The 17,949-nt window shown below is 35.2% G+C and overlaps 2 pseudogenes; one reads left to right on the top strand and one right to left on the bottom strand.

Moving 5' to 3' along the window:
- The window catches only part of LOC143390103 (F-BAR and double SH3 domains protein 2-like), a 138,325-nt pseudogene that overhangs the window by 37,199 nt on the left and 83,177 nt on the right, over window positions 1-17,949 (bottom strand).
- On the top strand, window positions 1,062-1,542 carry LOC143390128 (transcription initiation factor TFIID subunit 13 pseudogene; annotated as a pseudogene).

The raw sequence follows: 17,949 nt of genomic DNA, 5'->3' as shown, positions 1-17,949 counted from the left end.
GAAAAGCAAGCCAAAATCTGACGAAAACATTCACAATACATATATTTGAAAAATGATTAATACATAGAATTAAGACTGACCCAAATTTTAAAAATGGGTAAAATACTAAAAAGGATATATGTTTGGCCAAAAAATTATAAGACTCAGCATTTTAGCAATCAAATGCAAATCAGAACCACAATGAAATATATCGTATATCCACTCAAATGGCCAAATATATAAAAACCAATGATACTAAATGCTGGTGAAGGAACTGGAACTCCCATATCCTTTTTTTTTTTAACATTTATTCATTTATTTTTCAGGTGTAGATGGATGGACACAACACAATGCCTTTATTTTTATGTGGTGCTGAGGACTGAACCCAGGTCCCGCCCATGCTAGGCGAGCGCTCTACCTCTGAGCTACAATCCCAGCCCCTGGAACTCCCATATCTTGGGAGTATAATATGTACAGTCACTTTGGAATACACGTTGGCAGTTTCTTATAAACACACATTTACAATATGATTTAGCAATTCCACTTTTAGAGAAATCAAAACATGTCCAATCTTGTATATTACTTGTATATTCTTATAAATAAAGAGTAAAAATCTGGAAATAACCCAAATATATATGAACAGGTAAATGGGTAAGCAAATATATGTATCGAAAGGGAGAGACTGGATACAAGAGTACATACTCTCTTTCATTTAAAGAAAATACAGAATAAGTAAAGTTAATCCATAAGATAGAAAACACTTCCGTTGTTACCTGGTCACAAGAGAACTTTCTGAGATGACAGAAATATTTTATATTTTGATTGTGGTGGTGATTTAGGCTATATATTTGTCAAAGTTCATTGAATTATACATTTAATATGGTTATATTTTACTGTATATACAGTATATTTTGATAAAGTTGATTTTAAAAAACCTATCAGGTCAGAACAATACTCAAGATAGAAAATACCTATTCACCCCACCAGAAATAACGAATACTTCGACAAACACAATGGGGTAAAAAAGAACCTTTACAGGAGAAAGACCCAGTAGCACTACCTTAATTAAGTGACCACTCATGATGGCAGATGAGGAAGAAGACCCGACCTTTGAGGAGGAAAATGAAGAAATTGGAGGAGGTGCAGAAGGTGGACAGGGTAAAAGAAAGAGACTTTTTTCTAAAGAATTACGATGTATGATGTATGGGTTTGGGGATGACCAGAATCCTTACACTGAGTCAGTGGATATTCTTGAAGATCTTGTCATTGAGTTCATCACTGAAATGACTCACAAGGCAATGTCAATTGGAAGACAAGGTCGAGTACAAGTTGAAGATATGGTCTTCTTGATTCGAAAGGACCCAAGGAAGTTTGCTAGGGTTAAAGACTTGCTTACCATGAATGAAGAATTGAAACGAGCTAGAAAAGCATTTGATGAAGCAAACTACGGATATTGATAATTTTTGTACTTCATGAAATTTCATTATATTCTGTGGAAATCATATATAATAATTGTGTATTTTGTTCAGTAATGTCCTAATATCTAGGCATGTAAATGAAAGATGGAGAAACAAAGTTTTCAGCCTTTATTTTCATGTCTTTGATTTTAGAGTGGTCCTTGAGCCTTTTATTACCTGCCTTTACATGACTATACTTGAATTACTTACTGAGTTTAATGACTACACGTAAGTTAAAGTACCTTACAAATCATGCAGTTCCTTCTGACTTTTGACTATCTAAAGGATGAAGTAGTATTTATGTGTTAGGTATATTTGTGCCATTATAAGCTATACTATAGCTGTTTAATATGTGAAATCTAAGTGTCATTTTGACTATGACAGCTGAGACATATGCCTTACATATTCTGAAGTTTTTAGACAACAGTGGTCTGAGATGTTATTAAACATAGTGAACTGGTTTTCTTTTAAGGAGATGATATTTGAAACTACAAGTTTTTGTAAGAATGTTTATGTGTTTTAAATGATAATTTGTTTTAATATTTTCTAAAGAGTGATTTTTTAATTTTTATTTTTTTAGAAACTTAAAAGTTTCATGTTGATGCTTCTATGTTGAAAGACTTTTTTGATTTAAAACCTTTTGGACCTAGGTTACTTTTTAAGTTTTATCATTTTCCCAATCATCTACTTTCAGGAGCAGGAATGGCAATATTTAATGAGCTAATGGTAGGATAAGCATTTGGGGTAGTGTTTTTTTAACATATTTGTAAGTACTTGTGGAAATGTGTAGTTGACTAAAACTGTAACTACAAAAACCACTTTTGTAGTTCACAGTATACAGGTTTTGTGTGAATTTAGCTTACTGCATTAAATTATTGCCCTTAGCTTAAAAAAAATGACCACTCATATCATTAACTGCAGACAACTTTATTCTATATGATTCCTGATGTTATGGAAAACATGGCATCACCACTGAAGCATTCCAGCCTAAAATCTAACCTGCCTCTAACTAGGCTGGTAGACCTAACTTGCACCTTATAGAACAGAAATAATGTGTCAGTCTAATAAACGTATAAAGCCAATATTGCAAAACATAATATAGATGTTAAATATAGATGTCAGTAAGTCCATGTTTATTCTTCTCTTTTCTGTATGCTTGAAAATTTTTGCAACAAATAATTTAAAAAATGATTAGTTGCCTGGTGTGGTGGCACACGCCTATAATTATCCCCAGCATCTTGGGAGGCTGATCTCTAAATAAAATACAAAATAGGGCTGGGGATGTGGCCTATTTTAGTAGGTATTAGTAGTCGAATGCCCCGAGTTCAATTCCCCATACCAAAAAAAAAAAAAAAAAAAAAGTGATTAGTCAAGAGGTCTGCTAACATTAAGAGTACAGTAAAACTGCACAATAACAGGCTCTAACATAATGTAAGTTTGGACACAATATGATTGAAAATTGTTTTTATAGTAGGTTCAAACTTGTCATTTCATTATCCTTGTAATAATGAGGCCTTACCTTTTTACATAACTGGATTTTTTTTTATAACATTACAACAAGGGTCTTAATTATTTTTGAGTCACTGAGGGACAAGAGTAGCACAGTAATTTTAAATTACTCATGTATGATAGCACTTTATGAGGTGACAATTTAAGATAAAACAGGGCTCGGCATAGTGACACACACCTGTAATCCCAGCAACCCAGGAGACTGAGGGAAGAGGATTGTGAGTTTGAGGCCAATTTCAGCAACTTAGCAAGACCCTATCTCAACATAAATATAAAAAGGCTGGGAGCATGGCTCAGTGGTAGTGTACCCCTGGGTTCAATCACTCTACCCCTAGTACCAGGTGTGGGGGAAACTTGTATCTATAAAAGTGTACTTATATAAAGAATAATTTGATATTTTTCTTTTGTTAATTCACTGATACTATATAACGGAACTCTGGATTTTTTTGTTTGTTTGTTTTTGGTACTGGGGATTGAACTCAAAGGCACTTAACCATTGAGCCACATCCCCAGCCCTATTTTGTATTTTTATCTAGAGACAGGATCTCACTGAGTTGCTTAGTGCCTAGCTTTTGCTGAGGTTGGCTTTGAACTCATGATCCTCCTGCCTTCACGTCCAAAGTTGTTGGGATTACAGGTGTGCATCACTGTGCCTGGCTGGACTTTGGTTTTCAAATACACATTTAATTCAGATCATAGAATCTAGTGAACATCTTGGACAAAGGATAATGTAGTCTATAGTTCCTCTTACAGATCTTACACCAAAGGAGGTTACTAAAAATGTCCTATATTTGATTTCTCACATTATTTTTTCCTTATTGTGTTAATCATTTCATTGTTCAAAAAAAACAGAACTCGACCAACCCAGAAAAAAGGTGTAATGTAAACTAAAAAACATTCTGAAACAACATAAGTCATGAACAGACTAGACTACTACTTAAAACTTTTGACTTCTTTACAAGCTACTTTAAAGAACACACACACACCTTTTTTAAAAATATTTTTTTAGTTGCAGATGGACACAATACCTTTATTTTTATTTAAATTTATCCATCTATCTATTTATTTCTTCTTTATTTTTTAAAATATTTTTAGTTGTAGATGGACAGAATAGCTTTATTTATTTATTTGTGTGGTGGTGAGAATCAAACCCAGTGCCTCACATGTGCTAGGGAAGTGCTCTACCATTGAGCCACAACCCCAGCCCTCATCTTCTTTTTATTTATTTATTTATTTTTTGTGGGGGTACTAGGGATTGAACTCAGGAGCACTCAACCACTGAGCCACATCCCCAGTCCTATTTTGTATTTTATTTAGACACAGGGTCTCACTAAGTTTCTTAGCGCCTCACCATTGCTGAGGTTGGCTTTGAACTCGCGATCCTCCGTCTCAGCCTCCTGAGTGGCTGGGATTACAGGTATGTGCCACTGCGCCTGGCTCACCTTCTTTTTTATTGTAGTAAAGTGTATGTAACATAAATTTTCCATGCTAACTAACCATTTGAAGTGTATTGTTCAGTGGCATTAAGTACATTCATACTGATGTGCAGCCATTACCACTATCTTCCAGCTCTCTTTCATTTTGCAAAACGGAAACCCTATACATTAAACAATAATTTTTCGGGAGTCTGAGGTAGGAGGACTGTGAGTTCAAAGCCAGCCTCAGCAACATAGAGAGGTCCTAAAGCAACTCAGTAAGATGCTGTCTCTAATATATATATATATATATATATATATATATATAATGAGAGCTGGGGATATGGCTCAGTGGCTGAGCACTCCTGGGTTCAATCCCCAGTACTAAAACAAAAAACAACAATTTGCCATTCTCCCTCTCCCAGCCCTTGGTAACCTCCATTCTACTTTTTGTCTATGAATCTGATTACTTTAGGTGCCTCATCCAGGTGAAATCACACAGTATTTGTCTTTCTGCAACCCTGATCTCTTCTGGTTCTTATTTGCATGGAATATCTTCTTCCACCCATTTATTTCAATCTGTCTGTGTCTTTGGATCTAAAGTTGAGTCTCCTATAGAAAGCAAATTTCTGCCAATTTCTAAGTTTTGACTGGACAATTTAATACATTTACAATTAAAGTAATTACTGATAAGGAAGGACTTCTGTCTTCCTGTTTGTTTTATATATGCTTTATAGCTTTTTAGTCCCTACTTCCTCCTGTATTATTGTATTTTGTGTTTAGTTGATTTTTCAGTGTCATGTTTTAGTTCCCTTCTCATTTCTTTTTGTATATTGTATAGCCATTTTCATTGTAGTAACATGGGAATTACATTTAACATCATTATGTTGTAACACTCTAAGCTATTACTTTTTAAATAGTTATGTAAAAAATAACATAAATGATGAATGTGTGTGTATATGACAAAAGGCATTTCAAAAAATTTGAATTCCTAAATACCATACTAAGAACATTATTATTAGCTGGGCATAGTGGTGCATGCCTATAATACCAGTGGCTTGGGAGGCTGAGGCGGGAAGATCGAAGCAAGTTTAAGGTCAGACTCACCAACTCAGTGAGGCCCTAACCATCTGTTTCAAAATAAAAAATTAAAAAGGGCTGGGGATGTGGCTTAGTGGTTAAGTGCCACTAGGTTCAATCTCTGGTATCAAAAAATAAAAATAAAATTTAAAAAATTAACATTTCAATTAAACAGTTGTCTTATTTCAAATTCCTGAATTAGAGGCTGAAGACATGATATAGCTCCTACAAATACTCCTGAGACAATCCAAAGATCATGACAGTAAAACAAGAGTTTGTCCATCACTATTGGTATTATTTTTTGTTGTTGTTGTATCTGGGACTGAACCCAGAGAACTTAACTGAGTCACATCCTAAGCCCTTTTTATTTTATTTTTTTTTTTTTTAATTTTGAGACAGGGTTTCGCTAAGTTGCTTAGGACTTCACTAAGTTCCTGAGGCTGGCTTTGAACTTGTGATCCTCTTGCTTCAGCTTCCTGAGTCACTGGGATTACTGGTGTGTGCCACCATGCCCAGTGAGTATAGTATTTTCATCAGTATCTGGAACATAGCTGATGCAGTGGTTGAATTAATCAGTTAGTAAATCTGCCCCAAATTAACCAGACAAGAATTAAAGATCTCTAGTCTTTGGAAAAGCATTTTTTATATTTTGAATTTCTTCTAGTTGGAAGATTCTTTAATCTATTACAAAAGACCACAAATGACTTTTATTCTAATTAGCAACACTGAATGGAGACATAATATAGGAAAGACTGGATAAAGCAGATTCTTTTTTTTTTTTTTTTTTTTTTTTTTTTTTTTTTTTAATTTTTATTGTAGGTTGTTCAAAACATTACATAGTTTTTGATATATCATAATTCACACTTTGATTCAAGTGGGATATGAACTCCCATTTTTACCCCATATACAGATTGCAGAATCACATCAGTTGCACATTGATTTACATATTGCCATTCTGGAGTCTGTTGTATTCTGCTGCCTTTCCCATCCTCCGCTATCCCCCCTCCCCCCTCCCCTCCCCTCTTCTCTCTCTACCCCCTCTACTGTACTTCATTTCTCCCCCTTATATTTTCCCTCCTTTCCCCTCACTTCCTCTTGAATGTAATTTTGTATACCCCTGAGGGTCTCCTTCCATTTACATGCAATTTCCCTTCTCTCTCCCTTTCCCTCCCACCTCTCATCCCTGTTTAATGTTAATCTTCTTCTCATGCTCTTCTTCCCTACTCTGTTCTTAGTAACTCTCCTTATATCAAAGAAGACATTTGGCATTTGTTTTTAAGGGATTGGCTAGCTTCACTTAGCATAATCTGCTCTAATGCCATCCATTTCCCTCCAAATTCTATGATTTTATCATTTCTTAATGCAGAGTAATACTCCATTGTGTATAAATGCCACATTTTTTTTATCCATTCGTCTATTGAAGGGCATCTAGGTTGGTTCCACAGTCTTGCTATTGTGAATTGTGCTGCTATGAACATGGATGTAGCAGTGTCCCTATAGTGTGCTCTTTTTAGGTCTTTAGGGAATAGACCGAGTAGTGGAATAGCTGGATCAAATGGTGTTTCCATTCCGAAAAGCAGATTCTTAATAAGGCTCTTGTTAGCAGGAATTAAAAACCAAACTTGAAAGCTATAATGCAATTTTAACCACCTTTCTCTCTCTTGTAACAGGTATTTATAATTAGGTAAAAAGCTATTGAGTAACTATGCAATTCAGAAAAACCAATGCAAAAGATATACAGGCAGAGAAAAGAAAAAGGGTATGTACAAAACAATTAATGTCAATCTCTCTTGTTTTCTAGTCTATCAAAAAATTTCATTATGATAATCTTGTAAGTACTGCCCAAATACACATGCCCTCCTATTTGCCAGTTAATTTTAGCTGGGAATTTTTAAAAAATTCTCTAATATGAGGAAACTGAGAGATCATTTTAAGAAAATAGAATTAATTACATTTTACAGACATTCAAAACTGAGATAATCTGACATTATAATTTTAGCATATTCCATATTTTGGAACGAAAATGATCTTTGAGAATGCAGACTTAAATGTATTAGGAGAGGTGAAATATTCTGTTGTGGGAATCTCACTTTATATTTTTAGTTTTAAGCTAACAGTGTAGTTTAGCATACTCATACTCAGGGAAATAAAAGGTCAACTGGCCTTTATTTAGGCCTTTATTTAGACTGACAGCTGTTAGTACTACTACTATAAAAGATGTGGTAGTAGAGGCACTAGTGGAGTTAAGGTACTAGATAGTGATACCATGGATGGAGTCTGTAAATGGAAAATATAAGTACAACCCCTTCAGAAAACTTCTGAGACTTGTTCTAAGGTAATCACTTCTGTTCCACTAAGGCGGTAATACTGGCTTCATCCAGAGTGAAGAGAAACAAAACAATAGAATAATAATCTCTTCTACCACAAGCCAGTGTTTTCCAAACTGGCAAGGGCCCGCCAGCAGTACTTGGCCAGCACCAGAGGGTAGTGGTTTAGCTGTGACTCTGAATTCAGAGAGGAAAATGTCTGCTCACTGCACACCCTGCCCTTCTCACTATGGAGGCTGTGGGTCAGACTATGCCAGGAAAGAAGCAGAGGAGAGGTTACCAGAGCTTCTTTAGACCATGAAGATGGCAAACCCATTCTGGTTCAAATCACTTCCATGGGGCTATGTCAAAAACACGCTCATATACCCTGTGTTTGCCTCTGTCACCTCACCCTTACCCCACAACCACGGAAGCACTTTTTCAAAACCTCTAGAGCAATAAAGGGGTGTATGAAAATCACTAGTTTAGATTACCTTCAACCAATGCCAGAATTCCTTGTACAGAGTCCCTGAACGATGCTTGCCCAGAATCCTGAGCCCTTACAGTGTTGCATTATGTACTTATTCTGCCACTCAGAAGATCTGACTCTTAGAAAATATTTCTCAACATCAAACTAAAACCTGCCTCCTTCCTACCTTCATATTTTGGTTCAAGTTCTGTTTCTTGAGGTTGCAAGCCACAGATCTATGTTATTCCCTTTTCCCTGACTAATTAAATACTATTCACTGGCCAACACCATCCTAAGTCCTACCTCTGCTCTGAAAACCCCTTCCCCAATGCTCCTCGTGTCCTCCACTTCCTGAAGCATACTTGTATGGCCACTCTTTGGCACTTGTGCTTCACAGTCTTGGTTATCTTTGGCATTCTTTAGGCTTTTCTAATAAGAACATATCTCTTGAGAGTTGTAAAGTCTTGGTCTTTTTTTTTTAAATGTCTACCTCCATATCCCTTCATCATGCTGTAGCAGAGTAGATGAATACACATGTGTGTCCTCTGTGAACTGGACCTAGTTTACTTACTTTCTATCACATTTCCTTACAAAAATCTGTTATTCTAATCACTTTCAACTGCCAAACTCTACCCTGTGCCTGCCCCCTTTTGCTAATACTTTCTTGTTCTCTCATTTTGACCTCTCCCCCTCTAGGGCAAGGAGTATTAGCCTGGGGTTGATGAACTCTGATGCTGTACACAACATGTACATTTCTTTTTTTGTGGGAGAGGTTTCATAGTTTTTATACAACTTTCAAAAGATCTCATGAGTCAAAAAAAAATTACTTTTATAATGCCCTATCGCTTCTCAACCAAATCTCTATTGCTGAAGACCCAGTTCATGCCCCTGGATTCAGAAACCACCCATATAAGGGAGATTTTTTAGGTTCTAAATATAAACATATATAATCTTATATAAATATATTACTATGTATTATTATATAATATATAAATTATATATAAATGTTATTATATATTCTATAATATATAAGTTATCATTTTATATATAAACATAAATATCTCTACCATTAACTTGATTATAATTTTACTTTGTTAAACTTTAATATCTTTATTGTGATTTAATTCTTTTGTTATGTAATTTTCATGATTATGAACTCTTCACAGCAGGTTCAAAGTTTGCTATATGTATACTTTCTACAAAGCAGGCACTCAATAATACTACTGTGGACATAAATTAAATGGTGATTCCCCTTCAACTTAATAAGTGTAGGAACTCAGCTTCAAAGGTGTACATCACAGCTGTGACATTGACTGGAGTTGGGCAAAATGCCATAGTTAGCTGCCCCCTTACCTCTGCTTTACGAATATTTTCTCTAGCTTCATCTATTTTCTGTTCCAGTTCTGCTCGGCTTTGTTCTGATACAGCAACTCCATGGCATTCAAGTTTGTTTAGAACCTAAAGAGAAAACAGGTACAGAAAATAATCCTCCTTCTCATCTTTGTTCCTTGAATGATTATTTGAAAGATTTTAGTAACTAAAACCATGATTCCTTTTTTAACAAATTATTATCCTTTCCTTAACTTGTAATTTTGTTTCATTTATTTATTTAATTCTAAAAATTTGGATTATAGACTCTGTAAGTTGCAAAACTAGTACACACTCCCTTCACCCAACTTCCTCCAGTGGTAAAAATTTATATAACTTTACATTAGTAGTTTCCCTTTATCCTCAGGAGATTCTTTCCTAGACCCTCAATGGATGCTAAAAATGCTGGTAATACTGAATTCTAAAATTACTATGTATTTTTCTATAAGCCCTGCAACAATGCTTCTCAGTGGAAGAATTAATCTGTTTTATGTCATGGTGCCTTCTTTGCATTACTAGTCTTGTATTTTGTCGTTATTAAGTAAAATAAAAGGTTAAGCAAAACACTCTGATATTATAACAGCAGATTTGATAATCTAACTGGCTACTCAGTAAGTAACAGGTGGATAGGGTACGTAGCGTAAAAATTATGGTTAAAGTGTTTTGGATCTTGGGTGGGAAAGAATGAGACTTCCATGTTATTCAGAATGGTGTGCAATTTAAAACATATAAAATGTTTATTTCTGAACTTTTACATTTAACATTTCTGGGCTGTGGTTGACTTCAGGTAACTGAAACCATGGATAGTGAACTGCAGATAAGTAGGGGCTACTGCAATAGAGTACAAAAATTGACATTGGCTCAATCTACAGATCCTACTTGGATTGTACAAGTTTTGACATGCATACCTTTAGTTTTTAAAATTTACATGAATATAAAATACTGTTACAAAACAATTAATGCAAAATGGCAAAAGTTTTTTATTACATTGTATAATCCATTATGGGGTAAAACTGTCATACCATCAATTAATTTTTATTTTTTCTAAACCACTTTTGAGCATTTGTCTATATATAAAAACAAACAGAAAATTTTGTTTAAAAAAATAAAATTAGATATACTATCTTCTCAATCTTTCTAAGAAAGCTTTTCATGTCTGTATAAATAGACTGACCTCATTCTCTTTAATTAATCTATAGATCCAAGAATTTAACTGTACCATGTTTCATTTATTCTTACTCTATTTGCCTTTTGAATTTTCAAGTTTCTCAACATTATACGTGACTCTGTACAAAGAACCCTTTGTACAATGACGTTTTGTACAAAAGTCAATGACTTTTTGAACACATATAGGAATATTTAAGATAAAAAATATAAAAGCAGAAATTGCACATTTTAATTTTAATAGACATTACCAGATTATCTACACAAAGTTGTACCTACTCTTCCTTGTATCTTACCCACACTGAATTTTGCCAATCTTTAGAATTATGCCAATGTATTTTTTAAAAAATAATCTCACTGTTGAGTTGGTTTTTCAAAAAAAAAATCAATAAAATCGAGAAAACTTTAGCCATGCTAACCAAGAGAAAAAGGGAAAAAACTCAAAGGATATATCACCACAGACACCACTGAAATACAGAGGATGATCAGAAACTATTTTAAAAACTTATACTCCAATTAAACAGAAAATCTTGAAGACATCAACAAATTTCTAGAGAAATATGACCTACCCAAATGGAATCAGGAAGATATACAAAATTTAAACAGGTAAATTTCAAGCGATGAAACTGAAGATGCCATGAAAAGCCTATCAACAAAGAAAAGCCCAGGACTTGAAGGATTCTCAGCTGAGTTCTACCAGACCTTCCTTCAAAGAAGAACACCAATCCACTTCAAACTATTCGATGAAATAGAAAAGGAGGGAACCCTTCTAAACTCAACCTATGACCAGACAAAGATACACCAAGGAAAGAAAACTTCAGGCCAATATCCCTGATGAACATAAATGCAAAAATTCTTAGTAAAATGCTGGCAAATCACATAGAAACATATTAAAAAGACAGTGCACCATGATCAAGTGGGTTTCATCCCAGGAACACTGACTCAACATCCAGAAATCCATAAATGTAATTCACCATATTTTCAGGTCTCTAATTAATGGAGAATCATTTTATATGTTGCTAGCAATTTGTACTTCTATTTCAATTCACTTTTTTAATCTTTTAATTATTATTAAGATATATTTCTTTCAAGATATTTACTCCTTTTTTTCCTATTATTTGTTATAAACATTTCCTTCTACTCTATCCCCTTTCCTTTTTTAATGCTCTTTTGTTTTGCGGAAATTTTTAATTTTTATGTGGTCACATTTTATCAGTCTTTTCCTTTATAGCTCCTGAGTTTTGTTTTGTTTAAAAAGGTATATGGCTGGGCGCAGTGACAAATGCCTGTAGTCCCAGCAGCTCTGGAGGCTGAGGCAGGCAGATGGCAAGTTCAAAGCCAGCCTCAGCAATGGAAAGGAGCTAAGCAACTCAGTGAGACCCTGTCTCTAAGTAAAATTAAAAAAAAGGCATGGGGCTAGGGATGTGGCTCAGTAGTTGAGTACCCCTGAGTTCAACCCCTGGTATCCCCACCCCCCGTCCAAAAAAAAGGGTATCTGTAATATACCAAAAATATGGGGCTGAGGTTGTGGCTCAGTGGTAGAGGGTTTGCTTAGCATGTGTGAGGGACTGAATTCAATTCTCAGTACCACATATAAATAAATAAAATAAAGGCCCACTGATAACTAAATATATATATATTCTAGGTTCTTCTAGTTTTTTAATAGTCATATGTTTAGCGCTTAGCACTTAGCTCTTTAGTTTTCTAAAATTTATTTTGTATATAGTGGAAGAAAGAAACCTAATGGTGTATTTTTCCCTAAACATACAAAATTGCTAAATCCATTTACTAAAGGATTTTTACTAACTTTTTTCCCCAAAGATTTGAAATGCCATTATGTGAACGTCTAGTGCGTTCGGGTCCCTGGGTAAGGGTCACGAAATAACCGGGACACAGGGGATGCAGAGCGAAGGCAGCAATTGCAACTGCATGCTGAGGTTTATTTGCAAGTTCCTTTTATATTCTTCTTCTAACAAAGCAAGCAATTCTTCAATAACACTTTGCCCACATTGCCCAGATAACATGCCTCAGCGGATACACAGAGCTAACTTCAGATCGTTCCTGCTTATTTGATAAGTACCCTCCTAAAGTTCTTTGTAGACATTGTCTACTCCCCTGAGCAGGCATTTGTTTCTTTAGAATGTACTGTTCCTAGGACAAGTATGCAGGAAGCTTCTTCCTCTTGGCCAAACCATGCAGAACTTGTGACTTGCGATAAGGGGAAGAGAACGTTTCCTCCTCCTAACTGAGGTTTGCCTCAGCTGACCTAAATCACAGCCACAGCTCTTGCACACTGTCAGGCCTGAGGGAGCTAAACTCTGCACACTAGAACCCCAATACCATTAACTTTTTTTTTTTGGTAGTGCTTGGAATTGAACCTAGGGCTTCATGCATGCTAAGCATATACATGTTCTATCACTCAGCCATACCCCCAGGCTAACATGTTTTCTATTATAAAAAAATTCAAATATACTTGAAGGTTTTAGAGCATCTATTACAATAAATCCCATATATTAATAACTGAGATTCAAAAAAATGTTAAAATTTGCTTTACCTATCCTTTTTGTTCTTTGCTACAGCATTTGAAGAAAAAAAATCGATATTAAGTCATTTTATTCCTACGTGTTATAATAAATATCTCTAAATGTGAATTGTTTTATACAACCATAATACCATTATCAAACCTAACAATAATTTTTTGGCAGCTTTTAATACACTGTTCATCATTATATTTCCCTCCTACCTGAAATATGGCATCTTGATTGACATTTCAAATCTTTGGGGAAAAGAATTAGTAAATCCTTTAGTAAATGGATTTAGCAATTGTGTATGCCAAAAACGGTATCTTGATAAGATCATTATTCTAAATTATCATATGTTCTTTAATAGATTTGCTATTTTTTTTGTATTAGATCACAGTTAATTTCTGTGGCCATTATTTTATGATTTAGTATGTGGTAAGTCTCATTCTTGTGTGTTTATAAAAAGAATTCCAGGTAAATTTTAGAGCCAGAATGTCAAGCTTCTCCAAATATATTTTCTAAGTTTCATTAAAATTTTATATTCCTTTACCTTATCAGTATTTTACTGCTGTGATGAATAACTTTTTTCCACTGTATTTGCAATTTATTATTTCTGATTAATGAGAAAACTAAAGTTTTCCTTTTTCCCTTCAGTTTTGAAGACTGAACCCAGGCCTCACTCATGCTAGGCAAATGCTCTGCCACTGAGCCAGATTCCTAACCTTGGAAAATTAATGATTTCTAAAAATATATTCTTGTATTTGTTCACTTTACTAAACCATCATTGACAATTGGGTCTTGGTATTTTGGGTACATATATTATTAATAAATAATGATGGATGTGCCTTTTTCTAATATTTAAATCTCTTAACTGGTTTTCTTTAATTAATACATTGACTAATCCTATATGACACTGAAAAGTAGTGGTGATGATAGATGTTGTTTTCTTGTTTTATCATTGTAATAAGCAGCATGGCTTTGAAGATGTAAATACCCTGGTGTTTGAAACTGTGGGTATGTATGATGTAATTTGCAGAAGTATTAGAGTTAGGAACCTTAAAATAATGAGATCATCCTTGATTACCTAAGTGAGTTCAATATAATCATGTGATATCTTTCAAGCAAAGAATTTTCTCTGGCTAGAGTAAGATAAGAGATGGGTAGAAAGGAAATTAGAGATTCTAAGAAGAAGAATTCAGTGTGCCATTGCTGATTCTGAGACCGGAAGCACAAGTGCAAGGACCAGGAAGAGTAGCTTCTAGGGGCTAAAGACAGCCTCTAGCTAATAGCTGGGAAGGAGACAGGGAACTCAATCTTGTTTTCTTCTCTTTAGTTGTAGATGGACACAGTACCTTTATTTTATTTATTTTTATGTGGTGCTAAGGATCAAACCCAGTATCTCACATGTGCAAGGCATGTTATTATATATATATTTATCATTTTTACAAGTTTGTTATACCTTTGTCTAAAATCAACAGACCATATATGCGTGGGCCTACTTCTAGACTCTTCATTTTGTTCCATTCATCTGTAAGTATATCCTCATACCAATGCTAAAACATCTTGATTAGTATAGTTTTATGTCTTGAAACCAGGTGGAGAAAGCCCTCAAATCTAATCCTTCTTTTTCAAAATTGTTTTGGCTATCTTAGATGATTTGCATTTTCACATATCTTTGAGAATTAGCTTGTTAATTAAAAAAAAATGCTGGGTATTTAACCTGTATTACATTGAATATATGGAGAAAACTGGTATTTTAAAAATAGTCTTCATATACTGGGCGTAGTGGTGCAAGCCTATAATCCTAGCAGCTTGGGAGGCTGAGGCAGGAGGATCTCAAGTTCAAAGTCAGCCTCTGCAGAAGTGAGGTGCTAAGCAACTCAGTTGAGACCCCGACTCTAAATAAAATACAAAACAGGGCTGAAGATGTGGCTCAGTGGCAGAATGCCCCTGAGTTCAATCCCTAGTACCCATCCCTCCAAAATAAATAAAAATAGATTTCATATGTAGTTAAAGTCTATATATGTGTCCTTATGCCAGTACTGCACTACCTCAATCTCTGCAGTTTTATAAGCTTTGAAATCAGGAAGTAGGAGTTCTCTAACCTTATTATTTTTCATGACTATTTTGGCTATTTGGGGTCTCTTGAGATCTCATATGAATTTTAGAATGGCTTTGTCTTTTATTGTAAATAACACTGTTCAGATTTTGAAGGGAACTACATTGAATTTGAAGAACATTTTGGTATTAAGTGCCATTTAACAATATCTGCAGCTATCTGGGAGGTTGAGGCATGAGTATTACAAGTTCAAAGCCAGCCTCAGCAACTTAATGAGACCCTGTCTCGAAATAAAGAAAAAGGGCTGTGGATGTGTCTCAGAGGCAAAATGCCTTTGGGTTCAATCTCCAGTAACAAACAAAACAAAACAAAACAAACACATGAAAAGAAGCCCCCATAAAACAAACCCCAAACAATATCTGCCTTCAGTTCCATGAATACTGGATATATTCCCAATGGGATTTTGATAGGAATTACATGGAATCTGGACATCATTCTGGGAGTAACTGTCATCTTATCAATACCTTCACTTAATGAACATGAACTGTCTTTCCATTTACTTATGCCCTCTTTAATCTATCATCAATGTTTTTGTAGTTCCCAGTGTACACGTCTTTTACCTTCTTGATATTTTCTTTTTGGTGTTACTAGAAATGAAATTGCTTTCTTAATTTCCTTTTTTTATTGTTGCTGTGGTACTGGAGATGTATTAATTTCCTTTTTGCAGTGCTCATTGTTATTTAGAAATGCAACTGATTTTTTTGCTTTTATTTTGCATCCTGCAACTTTGCTATAACTGCTATGGCAACTTTGCTATAACTGCTCTAGAACTCCTATGTTGAGTAAACATGGTGAAAGTGAACATTCATAGCTTGTTCTTGATCTTGAAGGAAACATTTTTGATTTTTCATTATGGACAATCAATTACCACCCCCCCATCCCAATATCTCATACTAGGATGGAACCTGGGGACTACTACTACAGAGCTACATCCCCAACCTTTTTTTTGTTAAATAGTTTCAATAAGTTGTCCAGGCAGGTCTTGAACTTGTGATTGCCTCCTCCCCAGCCTCCTGAGTAATTGGGATTATAGGTGTATATAACCACGCCTGACAACTGTTAAACATTTTTTGTATTTTAAAGCTGACTATGATGCACTGTGGTGTGATTTTCTTTGTGTTTTACCTGCCTCAGGCTTACTGAGCTTTAGCTCTTGGTTTACAATTTTTATTAATTGTGGACAGATTTTAGCAAAAAAAAAAAAAAAAAACCCAAAATCCCAGGCTTTGGGGGATAAGAAGTGAGTGTATTTTGCATGTCAGAGGTATGTGAAGTTTTAATTATAACTTTTAACCATAAGGTATACTGTGGAAGACTATGTTTTTCAAAAAGTTGTTACTACATTTCTCATTCTGCATGTTTTTCCAACTTCGTTATTTCTCCACCAAGAAGTAGAGTGTATGTCCTACCTCCTTGAACTATGGACAGGCCTTTGTGATTGTCTCAATAAAATATGATTCAACAATCCCAATGATGTTTCTGAGGCTAGGTCAAAAGAATAATCAGGTTTTATTTTCTCACTCTTGGAACTTATATCTTTGGGGCTTTGTGCTACCATGTAAGCAGTATAGCCAAACTGAAGCCACCATGTTGGAGAGATCATGTGGAGAGACCACACAGAGACAGAAGTGTGTAAGAAGCCCTAGCATTCTGGTTCCCAACTGTTTAGATCTTCCCAGCCTAAGAACCAGTTATTTTGGGGGCTGGGGATGGGGCTCAAGCAGTACCACGCTCGCCTGGCATACGCGCGACACTGAGTTCGATCCTCAGCACCACGTACAAATTAAGACGTTGTGTCCGCCGAAAACTAAAAAGAAAATAAATATTAAAAATTCTCTCTCTCTTTCTCTTTAAAAAAAAAAGAACCAGTTATTTCACATGAGATGACACCAGCACTGGCCATTATCTGATTATTATAAAGTGATAACTGCCAAGTTGAGACTACCAATACCCAGAACACTGAAAGACATTATTTTTTTTTAAATAAATCTTTTTTATTTTTTTTTTAGAGAGAGAGAGAGGGAGGGAGAAAGAATTTCAATATTTATTTTTCAGTTTTTGGCATACACAACATCTTTGTATGTGGTGCTGAGGACCAAACCCGGGACGCACGCATGCCAGGCGAGCGCGCTACCGCTTGGGCCACATCCCCAGCCCCTGAAAGACATTATTAAAAAAATGCTTTTTAAATTTTTTTAAGCTGGGTATGGTGGCGGATGACTATAATCCTGTGACTCAGGAGGCTAAGGCAGGAAGATCCAAGTTTGAGGCCAGTCTCGGCAACTTAACAAGACTGTCAGCAACACAGTGAGAACCTATTTTAAAATAAGACACAAAGCTGGGTGTGGTGGCACACACCTGTAATCCCAGTGGCTCAGGAGGCTAAAATAAGGAGGATGGTGAGTTCAACATTGGCCTCAGCAACTGAGCAAAACCCTGTCTCTAAATAAAATATAAAAAAGAGGGTTGGGGATGTGGCTCAGTGATTAAGTGCTCCTGGGTTCAATCCCAGGTACCAAATAAATAAATAAAATAAAATAAGGTTTGGGAATGCAATTCAG

This window comes from Callospermophilus lateralis, unplaced genomic scaffold (genome assembly GCF_048772815.1).
Source record: "Callospermophilus lateralis isolate mCalLat2 unplaced genomic scaffold, mCalLat2.hap1 Scaffold_309, whole genome shotgun sequence".
Taxonomy (NCBI): Eukaryota; Metazoa; Chordata; class Mammalia; order Rodentia; family Sciuridae; genus Callospermophilus; species Callospermophilus lateralis.
This window is presented reverse-complemented; position numbering and strand designations above follow the sequence as displayed.